The sequence below is a fragment of the Lepisosteus oculatus genome, chromosome 5 (assembly GCF_040954835.1).
Source record: "Lepisosteus oculatus isolate fLepOcu1 chromosome 5, fLepOcu1.hap2, whole genome shotgun sequence".
Lineage (NCBI taxonomy): Eukaryota > Metazoa > Chordata > Actinopteri > Semionotiformes > Lepisosteidae > Lepisosteus > Lepisosteus oculatus.
Window position 1 is genome coordinate 38613786 of NC_090700.1, and position 21533 is coordinate 38635318.

The following is a 21533-nucleotide window of genomic DNA, read 5'->3' on the forward strand; positions in this document are numbered from 1 at the left end:
GGAGATGTAAAAGAAGAAGGGGGGGAAGGAGGAACAGCAAAGACGGAAAAAAGAGAGGAAGAGCGCAAAAAAGCAAAAGATTAAATACAGGACCAAGGCAGACGAATCCATCTTCAGCTTGTGCTGCCGCACCGAGCCTGGCGGGAGGGCTGGACCCAGTCAGCTGCCACACAGAAGACTGCCAGAGAGAGGAGATGGCATATTACAGAGACTCAGCCCACCACGCGTACAGACATGAACAAGTAAAGAACCTCATGGGTCTCTGCTCTCCTGGCCACCGTTTCTCAATCAAAGGGGTTTTGTGGCAGTCAGAGACTCTACATCCTTAAAAATAAAGTTATTGTTTATTATTAAAGATATTCTGAATACCCTCTTATTTATCATATTAAGTCTTGCTTGACTTTTACACCTTCACAAGTGGCAAATACGTTTGAAAGTGGTCCTAATGATTTAAGCATGTTTTTGCTTTGGGGCAGAGCAGGAATCTGGGATAAATCCAATGGGAATGCAAAGTCTAACTGCATACAAAATCACACACAGCACACAGCAGAATAAATCAACATATATATAAGACTCTGGGGCCTGGGATCAGTTTATCTAACGCCTCAATGCCAAAGAATTAAAGATAGATTTCTGAACTACAAATCTAATAAAGCCTGAATGGAGAAATCCCTCTGATCTAATGATGTAAGGAAAACAACAATTGAGGTGTGAAGAATTATAAAGCAGATACTTTGTTTCATTATAAAATACAATGGAATCTCTGCTCTTCTCTACCCTCTATTACACTCAGCTTGTGAAACCTGCTTATGGGAGAAATCCTGATCCTAGCACATTTTTTATTTTATTGACACACTGCATCAATGTGAAATTCAGATTTAATTATACTCAAAGTTTTCTACACTTCCACAAATAACTGTTTCCAGAAACAAATGTACTGACTCTTTAACACACCTAATCGCCCACCCCCCATCCCCTGCTTCCTCCAGCCTATTTTTAGGAAAGTTCTGCTATTAGTGGGTGAATATAAACTCACATCGAAAGAATTTAACCAGTGAAAATTAAAATGAACCTTGGAAAATCATTTTGCCAGTAAACTTGAAAGTTTACAAGTCACGCTATCTACAACTGTTCATTGAATGCCAAGGGCCTCACTGAGGCTTGGCTTGGTGAAAAAAAGTTAATTAAAAATTTTAAAAAGGATTTCTGAACTGTATTCCAGTTCTCAAATATATTGGATCTTGTCCATGAAAGATCACTGAGCGGTCTAGAAGTTTTTCAACTGTGCTTGTGTGACAAGACCTGACGTGTTTCACTTCATGAGATCACAGACTCACTGTATTTCTGCAATCATATTCTGTATACAGTACATTCCCTATTGCCTCTTACACCAGACAAGTGGAAAGTACAAAGAGGAACCAGCACTCACTCTTCAAACATCTACAGTGTTAGAAACAATCATTTAGGAACAGTTATACTGAACAGGGAGAATTCAGCACTGTGCACATACTGTTCCAGTACTGTCTGAGCCATACTGTACGTCACAGGCTGTAAAGTCCGTAGTGCCTTGCGGGACAGTGGCAGCACATAGCTCATCAATATCACTGTATTCTCCTGAGGCCCAGGAGTCACTGATGACATGGAAGCCCAGGTTGATTGTTGTTTGCAAAACCAATTAAAACCCCATTGTCTTTACATCTCAGCTCACAGTGACAATCTCTGTATCCTCAACAGGTAAATGAGAAAGTGCTGATGGACATCCGTTTCTGGGAGTTAAGAGACACAACTAACTCAAACTACACTCCTGACTGTACCCATGTCGGCACTCATCCTGCTTCATGTTGTCAGAGTTCATCTCGCTTCATGGTGTCAGAGCCTTTTACTGATTAAGACACTTGCGTGCTACAGGGCGAATGCTATGATTTTCTTTATCTCCCTCTATTAACTTTTCTCATGTCTGCATCTGTACTCTTAATTCATTTAAGTTTGGTGCAGGACGTGGTCAAAGGTTTCCCCTTGAAGTATGCCAACAGTCTACGTTCTGAGGTTCTTTTCAGGACAGGGTATGTGAATTCACAATTACAGTCTAGTTTGGAAGAGATTAAAGAAAAACAGCCTCATACATCAAAAGATCTTCATACTATGGAGAAAACCAGAGGGCAAAACATGTGCACCCCATCAAAGAAGAGACTCTTGTTTAAATTTCTTATACAAGAAAGTCCTTTTTCAGAAGACCACCTTAATGTTGAAAAGGTTTAAATGAAGTTTGCCTTAAGGTGGTTCTCCTCAGAGCATTTCACAATCTCAATATTATTCTGAAAGGAGTACTTAATGCCAGGATACTGAGGGCTTGGGGCTGTTTACTCAACTGACATACTGTATGTCAAGTACTACACAGGATAAGTACTTATTTACACAAATGCTCATTGATTGCCATTATTAAGACTCTGGGGAAAAAAACTTTAGTTTTTTAATTTTTTCTTTCCCTATAAAATCATTCATTTCAAGGACAAAATACCATACAATTGCTCATGACACACACCAACAGATTATCAAATTATTCTAAAATGTCAGCACAAAAGCAGAACATCTCCGTAAAGTTGTTCCCCACCACAAACAGCACAAACGACTAAACCCACCTCATTCGTTAGTGCTGCGTTTGTGCTGGTTTATGTCGTTGGAAGTAGCTTGTGTGCTGCTTTCGTTCCCGAAATATAGCACCTTGGTTTTTTGGGTAATCATGTGACTATCTTTAAGGAAGTTTACAAGTACCTGTATATACTCGGTACATTAACTCCTGAATGTGATTAAAACAATGGGTGCAATTTATTTTCGGAGTCTGGTCGGGTGAAGTGGATGTTTTAATATACTGTATTGCCTTCTTTTTCTGGCTGTGACATCACCCTGTGACTTAAAATTGTTAAAAAAAAGAGGAGAAAGTTATATTGCAAATAAAAATGTATTTATTTAGAAGAATACGGGACATTGTGAATAAACAAAGACGTTAAAATAAAAAAAGCCGATGTAGTTATTTTGCAAATAAGTAAAGCATTTTAAAACTAGACTATCATTGACAGTAAACAAGCCGGTCCACCTGGCGCTGCAAGCTCGAGCAACTCTCAGACCCGTGATTGGCTAAACCCCCGGCCTGAATCTTGGAGAATCTTGGGCCACGATTGGGTGAATCTTAGCAAGATTAAGAATCGACACTGATTGGGTTAAGCGCTACAGCGGAAGTTCCGAGACCGTATAGATACATATGTAACTCAGTTTCCTCTTGGTCCAAATACTGCAGCCCCGGTTAACCGTATGAGCACGCTGGATAGACAGTAACACATCCATTGGTTTCCAATAACTGATCCATCTTAGAGAAGTCGCACTGAGCTCAAGACTGAATAGCAGACAAAGAATGTCATGGCATCCACAGCGCATTCACGACTCAGATAGTGTGTCACGATATCACTGTCGTGGCAATCTGACACAACTGTTGCAACATAAAGTCCGTATATGGTGATATATTACGCCCGACAAAATGCCCCACCCTCACGTCGCAACATCAAATCTTCATATCGCGATACGACATACCCTCTCCCCAGCAGACGCACCCATGTCACGACACGAAGTCCCTATATCACAATACAACATACACCCCTCCCCAGCAGACGCGCCCATGTCGCGACATGAAGCCCACATATCGCGATATGACATATCTCGACAAAACGCCCCGCCCCCATGTCACGACATGAAGTTCATATATCGGGATACCACATACACCCCTCCCCAGCAGACGCACCCATGTCGCGACATGAAGCCTCCATATCGCGATATGACATACCCCACAAAAACGCCCAGCCCCCATGTCGCGACATGAAGCCCGCATATCGCGATATGATATACCCCGACAAAACGCCCCGCCCCCCACGTCACAACATGGAGTCCATATATTGCCACACGTCTTATCTGGGTATGTCATGGAAGCAAGGCACCAGTCGTGATAGTTTTTGCGATATACACTGCCGTGATATACATGCGGTCTCTATCATGACATGCAGTGGAGGTCTTGTCCTGATGGTATCCCATAGTTAGGCGTTTGGCAACAGCATGTCAGGGCAGGAAAAGAAAGGAAAACGTGCCTTAGAAAATAAAAACCATAGATCTTACATTCACGGTGATTTTACATACATTACAACCACAGTTTTACGTCTTAAATGGTTCAATTGTTGGCATGCGTCATGTCTTAGTATTATTCACATCTATGGAGGCTCATATGTTTATGGATATAGGTCGTTTTTAAAATGTTAAAGCTCGAGCTAAACTGTCCATTTTCTGCCTACGTGTTGTAAAGGCACCTTAACTATTTAGAGAACAACATATACAGTAAACTGTGCGTATTGCTATAAAATTCAAAGCAAAAAGGTTTTTATGATGCTTATTACGTTATATCGTTACAAAACGGAGTATATTAAAGAAGTAAAGAGTTTAGTATAAAATTGCAGCATCTTGGTGTATTACACCGTTCAAGGAAACGTACTGGATTAAAGCTCTATGTTGTTCACCAACCATAAAATGTGAAATTGCACTTGTGGATTTCCCCTCGTGCTTTGCTCCTGTCTCTTCGTGGCTACTTACTTGTGTCTTGTGACTAAGACTGTCTGCCTGTCTGCCTGCTCATACCAGTTTGCACCTGGGTTCTCCACACTGCCTTTCATCGCTTCTTTTGTATAGGGACGAGCAGCAACATGACGCTTAAGGCTTGATTTGGGCTGACAAATGATAAGCTCTGGTAATACACGTTTGTACATATTTAAGCACGCAGAAAAAAGACGGTAGATGTGCTGAAATGTATAAACAATCCTTAACATTTATTTCCTTGAAATACCCAAATCACTAATGATTTCCTTCCTGTGGTCTGCAGTGAGCAATCAATCAAAACCTTGAGGGATCACTAGGACTCATCATGGTTCAGAAGGCGCCACACTTGCCAAATGGGCACCACTGGAGACCGTTGGCCATTTCACACTAGAATTTACATAGCAAAGCTAGACGGAGGCGCACTGTGCCTCTTCTACTCCTTCGACTCCGTGTATCCCAGCCAGTGTTATCCTAATAAGCCAACCGCTCTGCCTCTGCAGGATTTTGCCGTTTCTACACATACTGTATTCATTACCATCTTTTAAGTGCAGTTCTGTTGTAACATAGTTACTATCTGTAACAATGCATTATTTAGAGTTTTTAAAAAAAGCTGTTTCGATGTGGAGACTTGAAGAAACGCAAGGCTACTTGTGCAAGAACAATAATTTGCAAACACAGTATCTCTGTGCATAAAAAACCCAGATACTGTATTTTTAACTCTAGGGGAAAACCGAGACACACTACCTAGCACGTCAGCATGGTCTTTTTTTTGTACCGTCGAATGCTCTCAGTCCTGTGTCGGCAGCATGGGGAATAATAGGCTGGAGACGACTTTACAGGCTCCCTGACAGTTTTATTGCCCTTTTCATTGCAGTGGGGTGTGTTAATCGTGGAGGAAGAGGGAGAAAGTGCTAACACCTGCTGGATACAGAGAAGGATTAGTTGGTTTATTTTATCTGATTACTATAAATTTGTGATAATTGTTTTTTTTAGTTATCGATGTTACTTGAATAAACATATAATCAATGCATTAGTATTATTAATGATCATATATGGGAGGATTTTAACCATACGTACTATAGACTGCAGTCCATTTTATTACGATACAGGGGTGGACTTGGTTATATGCAAATGTGGCTATTCGCTATGTTTCTCTGCACTGAACCCTTGCAAATTCGAGACTCTCCTGTGTTTAATCTTGAGCTGCTGTGGCTAGATTTTTGAAGATCCTGATGAATGTGAATTAAAGATTCATGAAATGACAAACTTGGTTTCTTCTAACCCAAGATTAAGCTGCATTACATACAGACAAAGCTTTTACAAAACACCAAAACACTGCAAAATTCTTGTGGTTCCAATCTGCTTTTATTGTATTTGTAATATCTTTGAGTATACAGACATTGTAACTCCTGATTGTATAATACAGTATAAGCATGCCTGAGGTGTTATTTAGACACTCCCTTTTAAGAGATTGTGTTTCAAAGGGTTTGTAACTTGCACTGCTATCATGTGATAAAGTGGTTAAATTAGCCTTGGGGATTGCTTTGTTCTGCCAGGGAAGTTCTTAAAATTCATGCCTAACGTTTCACAGCCTCAACAGCCACATCTGAATATTTATATATATTGTATGAATAGGACCATACAATGGTTACATGTATGACAATACAAGCAATCATGGCCTGAAATCTTAAAGAACCCACAAATAAGAGCAGAACCAGCATGAGTGGAAAATATGGTTCAGCAGCCAAGATGTAATTGTTTCCCTTAGGAGTGACAATATTACTGTTTGTGGTCACATACTAACAGAACTATGACCTTGTGCTATTGATTGGCTCTTAGTGTAAATCCCACTTTCCTCACTTTGTTCCTTTTTAGAAATTTAAATTTCCAAGCGCACTGAGCAGCAGTAAAGTGAAAGAGATTTCTCTAATTCACGTCAGGTGAGTTGAATTCCACAATCCACAGATTAAACCACAGATTAAAAATCCGTTAAAAATTTAAAGTAGGAAGGGACTGCCTCCTTTAATGCAAAACAAATGCAAAAATCAACAATACAGCAATGGTTTCCTGTGGTATTTGCCATTTTATGTGTGTGAGTATGAGGTGTAGCCATGTATAAAATTCTCTAAATACATCATTTTGAAATGCCTGATACCAGCAATGAGAACACATTGTGAATAAAAGATATCTTAATGAGAGGCAGCAACACAATCGGTCATATGGTGTGTCGCTGGCACTGCATGGCAATGCAGTGCACTTTGTACATCAGAAGAGGGCAGATTTCAGTTTTCATCCAATTTTTATATTAGTAGAGTGGGTCAATCCAATTGGTTGTCAACTGGTTGCAGGGAGGGGTAGTTAGTGATGGTGGACAAAATGTGGACGTCTCTCTTCATAGTGGCACACTGCAAGCTTACTCACACTAATAGGAAAAACATCAACCTGAATAATTACCGTGACTCTATTTTTCGTAGACAAGAACTACCAAGAGGTGCATTGAACATGTTGCTACTAGCCATACAGAAGAAACAACCACAACTTGCTCAGGGCTTGTTTCCACCATGACAGTGGCCTATCACAATGGATTCATCAGTAGGGTCTACTCCCGATGTTTTCCTGCAGCCTTTATAAAGTGGAAGGATACTATTTGGAACAGGAACTGAAATGCTACAGGCGAGGTCATTTCCTGGGACAATATTTGGGCTAATAACAATTATGCCTACAAAAACACTAACCATTAAATGATCCTGTCAACTGTTCTTCACAGAGTTTGTTTGACCCTCATGCCTGATCAGAGTGTCAGTTTATCTTAAGTTGCACCACAAGTGTGGAATTTTTGTTTATGATGCACCAAACATTCTCATTTGTTGCTTACGAGGCCATCCAGCTTCGTCATGATTCCAGGAGGCTCTGAAAGACACCAGGAATGCATGGTTACTCTGAAACGCAGGCACTGACGCAGGTTGGGTGATCAATTCCACAGAAAAGTATGTTCTTTCCTGCCACAGTGCCTGCTAACAACAGGACTTTGCGGGTTTATTTACTCTGGGCATTTTCCAGACATTAAATCTGTTTATGTCCCAAGCCAGGTTTCTCCCAGTGCTGGGAAAACCCCACAATCTTGGTCAGCCTGACTAACCCCCGCAGTAATTGGACTCATCATTTTGCGGGTTTGTTTTCGGGGGGCCAGACTTTTTATAACGTTTGCATTTTCTGATTGTCAGACATGAATTCAATTAACTATAATTTAGAACAATCACACTACCGTTTACCAGAAATAATTCATTTCCTACTGTTCATGCAAAACACAGAGACCTTGCTTCTCTAGAGTAATTCTCAAAGGGCTGTTTGAGATTCTGAGAAAATGCCATTGTGAATATTCTAATTTGAAAGAGGCAGCTACTATGGAGAGATTATTATATTCATAAATATCATTTTTATATTGTTTTGTTCTTACCTAGGTCTTAAGATAAACTGAACATAAAATATTGGAAATTAAAATCCTAATCAGATTAAATGTTATATCAACAATATTTTTTTCCAGCACAGAAATTTGTTCTAGAAAATTTGGTGCAACTGAGAAGATCTCCAACATTTACAGAATGGTTTGGGAAAACATTTTGACAATAAAATTGTTTTAAAAAACAGATACACTTATCAAAGTCTGAATGTTTAAACTGTTTTTGGAGATCAGACATTTCGGATTCAATAGCAATGTTGAATTAAAACATTTACAGTTATTTTACTTTACATGAACTGAGATCTGTGATCTTTGTTGTTTAACATACCTAAACAGAAAGCATCTTAAATATTTTGTTTAAGTAAATATAAGCTCAGATTTTTCAGAGTTCAAAGTTATTAGTGAAGTCTGACAGATCGTCCTTTTCTCAAACAGTGTATAACAGTTAACTGGGACAAATTTCCATTCTGTTACCAATTAGACTAAGGTGAAGACTTAAGTGAAGTATTGACTCCACTAGAAGTTTTTTACAATCATTAAAACAATCACAACATCAAGGACCAATTAAACCTGGTGCCAAAACAGCTCCTGCTGAATTGTTCTAAATACAAATCAAGGTGACCTGGATGTCCTCCAGGGGGAGCTGAAGGGATTGTTCAGCTCTTTGAGAAAACCTGGGCTTTATCAGGACAAATTTAGGCATCTGTCCTAGAACAGACAACACATAGTATAAATGGCTCGTTGTTCATGGCCGTCTTCTCTAACTTGGCTTGAAAAGGTTTCTCCTCCATTTTGATGGGGATGCAGCTGAACCCAATTAAAGTGTTAAAAAACACAATTTTCTTATGTAAATATTCAGAACTAAAAGCTTAGTAAAGTACAAAACCTTTCATACCAACCTTTCATGCATGCCAAAATTCTTTCAACGTGCAAACTCAAGTTATTAAATCGGGGATGAAAATATGTTCCGATCATCTGCAGTGTTTCATCTGGTGCTTTTACACTGTCTTTTCTGATCAGGATCACATGCATCAGTAGCTTTTAATCTTGCTCAAAAATGGTGTAGTCACTGCTGAATTGGATTAAATATTCCTCTTGGAGTGGTGAAACAGAGTCTGACTGAAAAAAAACAACAACTTTTTTTTTCCAGATTGAGACGAAAAAATGCACACGGCCACAGGGAAGAATATGCAAGAACCACACAGAACCTCAATCTGTAATCAAAGACAGCAATGCCAATCGCCACACCACTGTGACACCGACGGTAGTATGCAAACTATAGAACCAAGCAGGAACTGGTATGGCAAGGTGAATTCCTCCGATTTCAGAGTTTGAGAAACTTTCTGAAAAGGTCTGGTCTTTCTCCACTGCGGCAATGACATTTGCACACCAGATGCAGATGCACAGGATTTCTCAACTCTCATAGACCGCATCTCACCCTCAGGAAAGGCATGTTTCTATGTAAGGCAGATATCTGATCATGCACCAGATGCTCAATTGAGACTGGATTTCTGCAAACCACTGACAGTGCAGAGTCCCCCCACACTGTGGTCAGCAGTTTTGCTCCTACCAATTATTGCACACAAAAGATGGTGATATTTTGCTTTCACTTAGATTGATAGAACTTTATGTATCTGGCCTTCTTCTCTAGGCAAATTACAATATGAGGTTACCTGCCCTGCACACTTTCTCTTCAAATGCCTTCACTGCTGAAAGGTATGCCTCTCTCTGCTGTCACCAAGTGCCCTTATCTTGACTACAGACTTCATCATCAATAGGAGCCACACTCTATTTCAACTCTTTGAGTAAGGGCTGCTTCTCCTTCAAGCTTAGGAAACTTGATATTGGAAGCTGCTCCAAGCTTTCATAAAGACTGATGGTATAATATTAAGGAGCCAGATGACCAATTTCAGTTTTTGTTTGGACAAATGCGTTTAATTTCTTCCTTGAAAGAAGAAAGTGATCTTAAAATGTAGATGAACACACAGAAAAGCTAATTTATCAAAGCATGGGAATTCCAAAACTATGCTGACTTTGATCTTATTAAGAAAAAAAAGTTGTCCTACTTTTTATCCAGTAGCAGCAAAGAATTATAGATTCTAATGTCTGAGAGGGCGAACCCAAAGTAAAACTGGTCTACAATAATACTGTATGTACTCCTGTGAAGTGCCTGGAGTTTAATGTTATCTCTAAGACTTTAGGGAAGACCCTTTAAGATTCCTCAAGAGTCGAGCTGAACAGAGTAGCCTTTCAGCCTTATCAAATATTTTCAAATATCATGATGTTTTGAATAGAGCGTTCAAACCTGTATCTGGCATTCTCATCTGGTGTACATGAAAAGGTTTGAAAATAGACTGGTGTGACTGTCACGTCTTTGATTAAAAAAAACAAACAATACACACCGTGTGCAAAAGTTCTTCATCTCACGGCAACAAGATGGAAATGATAAAAAAGTAAGCCCTACTGACTGACTATAAAATTTTTTAAGCGTTTTGCTTGTCAGGTGACTGCTTAGAATTTCATTTTACATAAAATACTAGTAAAACATTGAAAAACTCAGCAACTCTCAGGCAGGCAACAAATGCACTTTTATCACTAGGAAATTACAAAACAAAATTAAAAAAATACAAAATTACTGGGAAACTACAAAACATTTTTTCAGGTAGAAAAAGTTCATAATGCTTTCTTAGATGGTACTAATCTGCTTTTGCGTTGTTTTGCGTGTAATTATCTGTAACAACAAAGATAAAGAAATAACCATTTTCAAACAAAGGTCAAGTTGGAAAGGAAGTAATATAAATGAGAACAAAGCTAATAAACAGCAGTTCCACAGCTACTTCCCTCTTACCTGAGCAGGATGGTTTCCACCTTGAGGTCCAATCTGGTCAGATCTCAGAATATAAACAAGGCTGGGCCTGACCAGTACCAGGATGGGAGAAATCTAAGGAAATGCTGCTGCATTTGGTGTTTCTAAATGATCCACTACAGGGACCAGGAACAACATGCCTAGGGAGATACCTTCCTTCAGAGAAGATGGTAAACCAAAGACCTGAAGATTTGGTCATTAGAAATTCCAATACACTTTTTAAGAGCTAGAGGTGTTAAACCAGATGTTCTGTATAAGTTCCACTAAAGGCTTGTGCACTCTGAGCTCCCTAAAGTTCCCCTTCAATGCAATTGGTGAAGCAAATGTCTTATTTTTTCTACCTGCTGTGCTGTGGGGCTCTTGGTGCAGAATGGCTGCCTTTTGTCAAACAAGTGGGGGCTGCACTACAGTGATAGAGACAGCGGGTCCCCTCCTGCCTGTACACAGAATATAAAGGGCTTTGTGAACCTTTGGTATGAAAAGCCACATATAAATGCATATAAGTACAATTATTCATTTTTGGAAGAGGTATTACAGCAAAAGAAGATGTGCAATAAGATAAAGGTTTCCCCCAAAGAATTAAAAAATGCAGTACAAAGCAGAGTAAACTCTTCTTACAAAATTATAAATTAGATTTCAGATACCATAAGGCAAAATCTTTGACCTAAAAATCACTAAAGTAACTGCTTTGTACTTTCTCATATGTCAATGATTATATTAATTCAATTAAAATTATTTTTGTGTGGTTTTGAAGGGAAATAGTGTCACTGCTCTGTTACTGATGAATTTGGTAACATACAGTATGAGGCGGATAACGGGGTATTTGGGTTTTTGTCCAGCCTGTGTGAGCAGACAGACAAGCCCATACAAAGCCCATGAATGGATGACAGCTGGCTCAGCATCTTTTCTTGTGGCCAAAAGGACTGCTCTGTGACAGCAGGAACTGGCACCCAATGCCGGAAACGGTCAATTAAAACAAACTGTCTGGGCCTGGGTAAACCACAGGCAGAGGTTATTGTGTTTCACGTCATTTGTAAGGGTGCCCCTTTGATTCAGTCTGAGCTATCCATAAAAAAATTGAAGCATAAGCATGCTTTTAATCAGAACCACAGCTGGTTAGGTTATTCATAAGGGGCCTCGTGGTTTGTGTTGTGGTATATAGAATTCCCCATCTGACTATTTCTTTTTGTGCACTCAAACTTAACCAAAGACAAACAGATTTAAGGATGCATCTATTTGTTAGCTGCAAAAAGATCCCAATGAAGCACAGCATTTGCTTATATTGCACATTAATACATGTAAATTGAGTGTGCATTCACAGTCATCACAGAGTTACTTGTTAAGATCCATTTTAAGAACAAAAAAAAGACCTCAGTGCTGAAAGATACCTCACCTTATCCTTAGAAATAAATCCATCTTCAGGTACACTAGGTATACACACAATCATTCATGATTACATTTATAGTACAAATGCACTTCCAACTACTGTAGAACACATTAAAAACCCTCTAAAATAGATACAAATGTTTCATGCCACAGTGCCTGTGGGTGCCAGATAAGTAGGAGTGAAAGGAAAGTCTTAGCAGTCGGCAAGACTGGAATTGGCTGTATTAAATCACTTGCACCCTAAGGAGCCTGGCTTGTGGTCGACTCTTATATAACAAATTGACAGATTTTCACCCAAGCAGCACTTATTTGAACTGACTTTGCTGAACATTATAAAAACTTGGAGCCCTTCTCTTTTCTTACACTAGCCAAAAATATTTTGTTGGATGTGCGATGTGAATGCACAGCCATGCAGCAAACAAAAACATCTTTGACATTTTGTTCAGAGGACCAGGGGAAGGTTCACATGACGTGACAGTTTGAGAGCCAGAAAACTGATCTTAAAAATCTGGAGGCACTCCCTTAATGGCAGGACACCTTGGTGTCCTGGAGGCATCGCCAAGACTTTGGACTGACAGCGCTTAGATGTGTCAGACAAACATGCGGCTGGAGCAAAAGGGCAATATACACATACAGCATGACCTGGGGCACAGCTAGGTACTACACTTTGGGTGGGCTTGTAGATACTGTGAGTACACACCCACCTCATTTCTCCCACCCCCAGCCTCCCTCAGTCACTTTCAGTGTTTAACCGCTCTGCCACAGTAGACCGAAAACAAAATACACCAAGCCACAAGAGGTTCTACAAAAAACATGAAATCATAATTAAAAACCTAAAAAGGCTTAAAAAGCCTGGGATTAGCTACTGTTTTGGTTCAAAATGTTGTTTATTAAGATATGGAAACAGTTCTGCAAGCTCTGATTGATTGGTCGAAAAATATGTCTTATCAAGGACTTTCTGATTTTCATTCCATCTCAGCACTTACCTTCTGATCTTTAAACCAAACATTGCTTTGCTCCATTTACACGTTCATTTTTATTCCTTTTTAGCTCCTAATCCGTCATGAGGTACTGTATAAAGTGTAAGTAGCAACTTAAAAGTTGCAAATTTTTAGGAACTACAAAAGAATTCAATCATTATGAACATTATCGCAGGGAAAACCTTGGATTAAATCGGTCTCCCTCTCCATCACGGGACCTTTTCCGATGTTTTCAGGTGAGAATACCCTGATCCCATTTGGGGCCTTCATTAACACAGGGATAGTCCCTTAAAATACTTACTCCAGACCATTGCAAAAAGTCTGGGATTTATACAAATGAATTTTTCGAGATTCATTCCAAATATGTCTAAAAGGAATTTTAACTTGCTGATGTTGTAATGTTACGTGAAGCTCAGATTACAATGAACATAACCAGTGATAGATTACAATCACAACGTACAGTAGATGGGAGGTTCAACACAGAATAACACAAATTCAGAATTTAAGCTGCCTGTACCTGGGTCTGAAACACATAATTACAAGACATTAAATGCGTTACACTGTAGGTGAAGAACTGGACTTGTCATTTCTGCAGTTGAGTCTTGGCCAGGCTTTAACACATATATAACAAGCCTGTGTGCAGTTCATCAAGTCATCCAAACATTTGATTTGGCGAACTGTTCTTAGTGCTCTTGGCTTATTCTGTTAGCTGTTTGCATAAGCTGTCACAGTTTGGACTGCTCGCTGATTCCTTGCCTCAGGGAACTCAAAGCTGTTAGGGATCATTCTATATGCCCTAAACTGATGAACTGCAAATGCTGTCAGCTGGCATGGATGGGTACTGTACAACTGGAAACTACTCACAGTTCTTTAAGTGTGAAGCACTAACCACCTTGAAAGCTGCAGAGTTCACCATTGCATCACTTAAAAGGGGCAGCCACCTATCTCAATAGAGTGCATGAAAGACATACTAATTTTGCTCATGAGAGATCTGGAGTAGCCCTCATGGAAAAACTGAGGGCAGGCTTCGTCCCATTAAATACAAACCTTTTTGTCATTGTAAAAATAGACTCTCTCACCACAATCTAAAACACATTTTTCTCAGACAGAAAAGGTTTGGTTATGTCAGTCATGACCCTAAAACCCCCCAATCTTCAAGACAATCAGTTTGTTCTCAAATATGAGAATCTAAAGCTTGTTCGGTCTCAGATATTACATATTATTTTTGTTGTCTTAACCTTGGTACTCACACACCCTTGCACGATTAAAGCAACCACTGCATTTCTGATGATTCCAATGTCTTCACAATGCGGGAGGCTGGGGGTGGTTGGAGGGACAAACATCTTCAAATCCTGTGTCTGATGTTTACCTACAGTACCACTGGTAAACAGGCATTGTACATGACAATGAAAAGGACAAAAATCAACAGTCTAATGTATAGCTCAAGACTGCACAGATTTCTCTGTCTTTGCCTATGGAGAAAGGCGGACATTGGAGACTTACAAAAAAAATTGCCAAACAGCTGAACATTTTGCTAAAATGTGCCCAGGGTACTATGTCTGAAATAATCCTTGTTTTTGTATAAAAACCCATGTCGCTTAACAGTATATGTACAGTAGTTAACCATTCATCCTAGTATGTAGCCAGACTTAGGACACTTCTGTCAATGACTTCCTTCAGATGGGATGTTGTGACATGTTAACATCCAGAAAATACTACTATCCATGTCCAACGGCTGGGGTAAAAAATACCTTCCTCGATGATACTACAGCATTGTCCGCATCTGGGGACTTGAATAAAATGACCTCCACAAATGGCTACACAGCCCTTGCCAATGCACCAAGCTCACACCACTCAATGGTCTCTCTGTTTTGTAGTGGAATATTAAATGAAGCAAATTAAAAAACAACAGAATATTACTTAAAGCAAAGAATGTGTATTTATTGTGAAACTGCAGCACATTTCATGTCAAAAATGTTATCTCCAAGGACTTGCCATTTTACAGATGGTTTCTGTAGGAGTAGGTCATTCCTCTCAGTCTGATTCACAGCTGTACAAAACAGACAGGAAATACATGCCTGTTCCTGAAGTTATTAAAAATACAGAAATGGAAACAAAGTTCTTATTCAACAGTTTTGAACTATTTTGGACTTGGTAAAGAGAATTTTTAAACGTGCAGTTGATATTTTTAATTATAAACTTAGTTTTGGACCGCACAAGGTAAGCCAATTAGAATAATTCGTCTTCAGCTTCTTTCTGTGTGGGCGTCAGATATTTCAATAAAAGAACAGGTGTTTTTCAAGCCATCACATCTGTGAAAACGTTGCTGGAGCATTGAGTAATTACATTTTATCAGCCCAAAGGTCAGCCTCCTTAATACAAATCTGGGCTTATTAAAGGGCAGTTAGCCTCTGAAGCCAATGTGTGACATGACACACCGCGTGGTTCAAAGCAAGATAAGCCAGCAGCTGTCTCAGTGCTGTAACACAGAAACGCAAGGTTGTTATTCCAGGAACTCCAGAACAGTGGTCGTCTTCTAATCTACCAGTGGCAAGTAATCATGCAGTCCTCGTTCCCCAAAGTGGAAGTGGAGGGTTTCAGCTACTCCAAAATCAGGGGTGCTTGAGCATCAAGAGAGAATCCCATACAAACCTTCAGGCCTGGCTCAAAAGTGGAAGGAGGGCGTGATCTACAAATACACATGGCAGTCAGCGATCCCGACAGAGCCATCACTGAGCAATCGCCTAAGCATTTCTGGAAGACGCTCTCAAGGATGAGATCAGTACTTACCGTAAAGCCCTGTTTTCCTTAGGAAAGAATTAACAATATGGAAGTTATGGGTGGATGAACAATCAGTTCTTTAATAAACACTGTCCCATGATCTGCAAATGAATGACCAATCACTGGCATGAATGACACTCCGTGCATATGTTGTCCGAAGACATCGAGCGCACTGGGCTAGCCAAGCTGTCATGATGAGTAAAGACCATTGTACAAAGAGCTACAGCACTTTGAAGCCCAGGTGTCATTGACATGGTCTCCACTATTTCCATCAAGGCCTATTTTTCAGAATGGCTTAAAAAAATCTAGGAGTATCAATGATAAATTGGTTCCCAACAGCAGAGGAAAGTATTATTGCATTACAGCCCTATCCTCAACTTGACATAAAAAGTTTTGCTGTTGTTCCACGATACTGTATGTCTCAGAATTGGCTTCTAATGCAAAAGTACCAACACTGAAAATACATATAATGCAACACCTCTGTACAGATACAGACAGATGACATTGGAGACTGTGAAATTCTCTACTCTGTCCATTTGAAATGGTGTCACAATTTCATTGTTTCACTTTTACCTATTTGCTCTTTTTAATGTTTTTGTATTTGCATGTCTTATTAGATGTACTGTATGTCTTGGATGCTGTCATAAGCATACTTCATATTGACCCATCCTCCAAAGCGTGGTGTTACTTTTGCAGACTCTGTGCTTTAATGCAGAATGCACAGGGAGAGCTGTGGAACATGGCTGTGTTCTGGGGCACTGGCTTTCCAGATGAAAAAGACAAAAATCGATCAACAACTGAGAGGAGAAAACAGCAGCATGAGGACTTCAAATCTCCAGGAAGCTCTGCGAGTTACCATTTTGAATCTCAGCACCAACTGATCCATCAGTGCATCAAAAAAACATCCAGACAACAAAACTGTCTGCCCTAAACCACCCTATTAAGCACCTGGATTTGGTTCTTGGCCTCAGTCCTTCACTTTAAATTGAAAACAACTGGGCTTGCTCCTGCAGTACTGAAAGCACCCCTTGCCACTCCTCATCAGGGAAACACGCCAATGCACAGTAGTAAAAAAGAAATCAACATGCTAAAAGAAAACCATCTGTAAGAACTTTGTGCTGAAGGTGTATGTAAAGTACAGTATATTGCTTACAGTGATCTGCAAAACGTTTCACACAACAGGAGTAACTACAGTATGCATATGTTAAGAGTATATCCTCTTAAACTGACTATTTTTCCTTCAACTGCTGACCACAACAAAATTCGGTATAACATCTTTCATATAAGATGCTTGAGTAGGGAGCTGTGTCAACGTGCGCAGGCTGCAAAGGAACAGGTAAAGATGCATTTCAACCTGAAAGGTAAAGAAAAGAAACATTTCAGGTGTGAAGCCTTTAGGTGTGAGGGAGAGAGAAATAAGGGGAAGGAGAACAAAGGACAGAACGGGGCAGGGAGCAGGGGGAAATGGGCGTACAGCAGGGGAGGAGTGTCTAAACTAAGGGAGAACAGGAGGAAGTGGCGTGGAAAGCCGAAAACTGCTTTCACAAGTTGAAGTATAATTTTGGTTTTGGATGCCTTTCTGCAACAGGAGTCCCAGACCTCCTCTGTGACTGACAGCTCCCTTTTTCACCTCTAACAGCTATCTAACAGCCATGATCTTTCTGATCTCTCCATCTGCGTCCTCATGGAGGGTTTCGGGACTCTAACTGCAGAAAGCCAAAACCAAAATTATTCTTAAACTTGGATTACACATTTCCTTTTTCTCAAAGACAGACTAACCTCCCTCTAAATCCTATCTCTTTATTTGCAGGTTTTGGCTGTTCACACCTTTCCTCCTATCTTCCCTTAGGCTTCCTCTCTTCCTCACACCTGAAGAAGGCTTTGCAAACAAAATGTGGTGTCTCTTTTCTTTATCTCCCAGCATTTACTTGTATCTTTCTTATAAGAAATCTCTAAGTACTAGTTAAAAAAACAATCTTAAAATGTAAAAATGAAAAAAAAAGGTGCAGAATTCTCAATTTTTCTTAAAAAAAGAAACAAAAGCAGTGTTATTATGTAAGAAATAAAGCTCTGTTGACAACTGTTGAACTCATACACCACGCAGTGTTATCATTCCATTGTGAGCTCATAGGATTCCACCAGGTCGGAAAGATGACATGAGAGATCCTGATTTATCCTTATGGAACTTTCTCTGTGTTTTAAAATGGAGGAATACAGTCTGAAACTTCTTTTAAGCACCTTAAAAACAGATGTCTGTTTCTCTTTTGCTTTAATGATACAGATTTGTATCTGTGAAACATAGGATCAACAGTGTATAACTGTCAGTATCAATGGAGATCAAGCACCTCAGAACAAAGCCAGTGGAAACTTAGGATGCCCGACAGAAAAGGTTAAATCTCAGATATTCAGGATTTCAGCCATTACATTCTACAAGTCTGCCAATGAAGGCTGATGAGTCAATTTCAATGTCATTTTCTGATTATAGGATTTGTACATGGCTTTAAGGCTTTAAAGGAACTGTTTACTGATGCCGGCAATGTTTAATTCAGAAAATCATCTGTGACTTCACTGTGGGGTCCACTCAGCTTTCCCCTGCCTTGGCAGGCGTTTTTAGCATGTAGTAAGCTACAGATTTTAAGTTATTCACGGAATTTTATTATTGACTTAAAATCTCCAAACTCCTGAAGAGGTGAAAACAACTAAATCTCATTACTCAAGAAATGAAGAGCTTAGCCAAAAAAGAATACTCAAAAAACAAAGCCTGGAGTGTGGGACTGCCAATGAACTGTCCACAGAGGGCACAGGTTACCCTTTTCATTTGATTTAATTTGCAAAAGTACTACTGAAAGAAGGAGCTGACCTTTTACATTCTTGGCAGAAACATGCATGATACTGCATTTCCTGTGATGCTGCAAAAATATCCCCTAAACAATACAAGGTTCCTGACCTCAGTGCCCTGTTTTTTCATTTCAAGGGCATGTCTACATAAACAACAAAAAAAAAAAACAGATTTCCTGAATCAGAAAAAGAAGGGTCTTAAACTGCTGGTTTTGAGAAGTTTAAATATTTTTCCCAATTTCTCCTCAAGTGCAGGAAATAAAGCATTTCAGTTAAACTACTTTAGTTTACTTTGATTTGCACATATACATTTTCATTTAACTATGATTTTGCCTTTTTTGTACTTTTCCTGTCAAGCCATTTAGAATAAAATTGTAGACATTAGAAAAAGGAAAGTGAGTGGAAAAACTAACCTGTGATCTTTTTTGATTCACAAGGTACGTACTTTTCACAAGGGGTGGAGCGGTGGCTCTGTGGCTATGGATCTGCGCCTGTGGCTGGAAGTTTCCCAGTTCATATCCCATGGCTGGCAGAGAAACCCTACTCCCTTGGGCCCCTGAGCAAGGCCCTTAACCCCAACTGCTCCAGGGGCGCCACACAATGGCTGACCCTGCATTCTGACCCCAAGCTTCTCTCCCTGTCTGTGCGTCTCATGGAGAGCAAGTTGGGATATACAAAAAGATGAATTCCTAATGCAAGAAATTGTATATGGCCAATAAAGATCTTATCTTATTTTTACACAGAAATATTTCCTACCTGGTACAAACAGCCAGGACTGTATCTCGCTGGTCCTCGCCTCACACCCTGTAAGAACACATGAATGGTTAGGAATTAGAGAGGGAAATTCATCCCGATCACAAACCTGTTAAATACAGTATAACCTATTTTACAGATTAACCCTTCAACCTCAACTCTTCTGATTCTGCCCCCTCAATCATCTCATCCCAGCTAACATGGCACCGGCTGGTCTACATCCCCAGCTGTACTACAGCCGCTGTTCAGGATCTTTTTGCTGCACTTGAAGTCATTGCATCTCTGGCAAATTCAAAGCTAGTGTGGTGACGTTGGCCTTTTTCAGGATAAATCAAAGATCATCAAGAGCATCCATTGAAGTCATTTACAGGGGTTCCCCAATATACATGTATGTTGGGGTCAGGGACCAGAAAATCATGACTTACAGAGAAATGGCATACAGTACATTATACAGGAGGATTTTCGTCCATAAGAACAATGTAAATATGGGGATTAATGACCTTAAGAGCATGGACATTGCGCATGTGACACTTCCCCAATATAATAACTGGAATAATCTAATGTAATGTTGCTAACCTTGTTCTAAGTGTGTCTCTCTTGTAGTCACAAAAAGACAGCACATCACTGTAAAAATGCTATGTGTGAATGTGTGAACCTATCACTTATATCTTGACTTAGCTATCATCTTAAACAAATCTAAGCAAACACTTTATTACATGATTTATCCTCGAGAAATCGACGAGTCATACTTGATTGTTAATGCTACAGCTCTTCTCTGTGCACTCAGCGCCTGCACTGTTACAATGTCTCCTAGTTGCCATCACAAAGTCAGGTGGATTCATTATTTTAAAAAATAAATATCGACGGCTTCCAGAACCATTTAAAAAATATACTTTTCATACCCACTGCATTTCGAAACAGTAATGGTTTAGCCAGAAGTGCCCTGCTCAGGAAAGAGCCCGCCTGGCCTTGCCTGGCCTTGCTCTCTCCCGTCAGACATGACCAGGACTGCTACATTTCTACCTGGACACGATTCACCAAAGACAAACGGAATACTGACACCCCACCTCCTCCCACTTCGATTTGTACATCTTTAGAAAAGGCAAAATACTGTATACACGTACAGTATAGGCAATGTGTATATAAAACAGCTAAGAATAAAGGACATTTAGGCTTTCAGGTACTGCAGATAAATCCTGCACTCCACAATGAATAAATCTGTCTTGCTGATTTTCATCTAGTCATAAGATCCAGTTCAATTGCTGTCATATTCTGCAGTCTTCGCTGTATCCATTGTGTCTTTTTATTTACTATGCCCTTGACTTTTGTAGTTGTTACTGCAACATCCTGAGGAGAGGAGGTTTAGCTATTCTTAGCGCTGGGTTTGTAGTACGAATAGAAAGTTCTGTATTTGACATTCATGATCCTTTTATTTATGCCTTCTGAGGGGTGATGTTTTAGATTTATAGTAAGAATTCACATTGAAGTGTTTAAACTTTAAAGAAGACGGATTAAGGCAAATTCAGCTACAGCTGTAACAGATGTAGAAATGTTTTTCTTCCCACAGCACAGGAAATTTGCCTTTTCATGTTTCATATTTTAAACAATCATTTAACTTAAGTTGTATTATTTAAATTACAATGTAGTGCCAAAGAGGACACAATGCAGGATATTTGGTCCAGTTAAAGTAATAAAATGTTTATAAGGGCACAAACTCAACTGTTTATAGGATAATTTGTATAATATTGGATTTATAGCATAACTGCTGTTTCTTTAAAACTTAGAAACATGGATTATTACACCTGTTCATAAATCTACTGCCACTGTGTCAATGGAG

General features: G+C 39.6%; 1 protein-coding gene across 3 annotated transcripts in view; it reads right to left on the bottom strand.

Moving 5' to 3' along the window:
• The window catches only part of optc (opticin), a 133959-nt gene that overhangs the window by 41922 nt on the left and 70504 nt on the right, over positions 1 to 21533 (bottom strand). For all 3 annotated transcript variants that reach the window (XM_069190370.1, XM_069190369.1, XM_015342653.2), the window contains one exon: positions 19700 to 19747. The gene's annotated coding sequence lies outside the window, so the exon portion shown is untranslated. The remainder of the gene's footprint in view (positions 1 to 19699; positions 19748 to 21533) is intronic.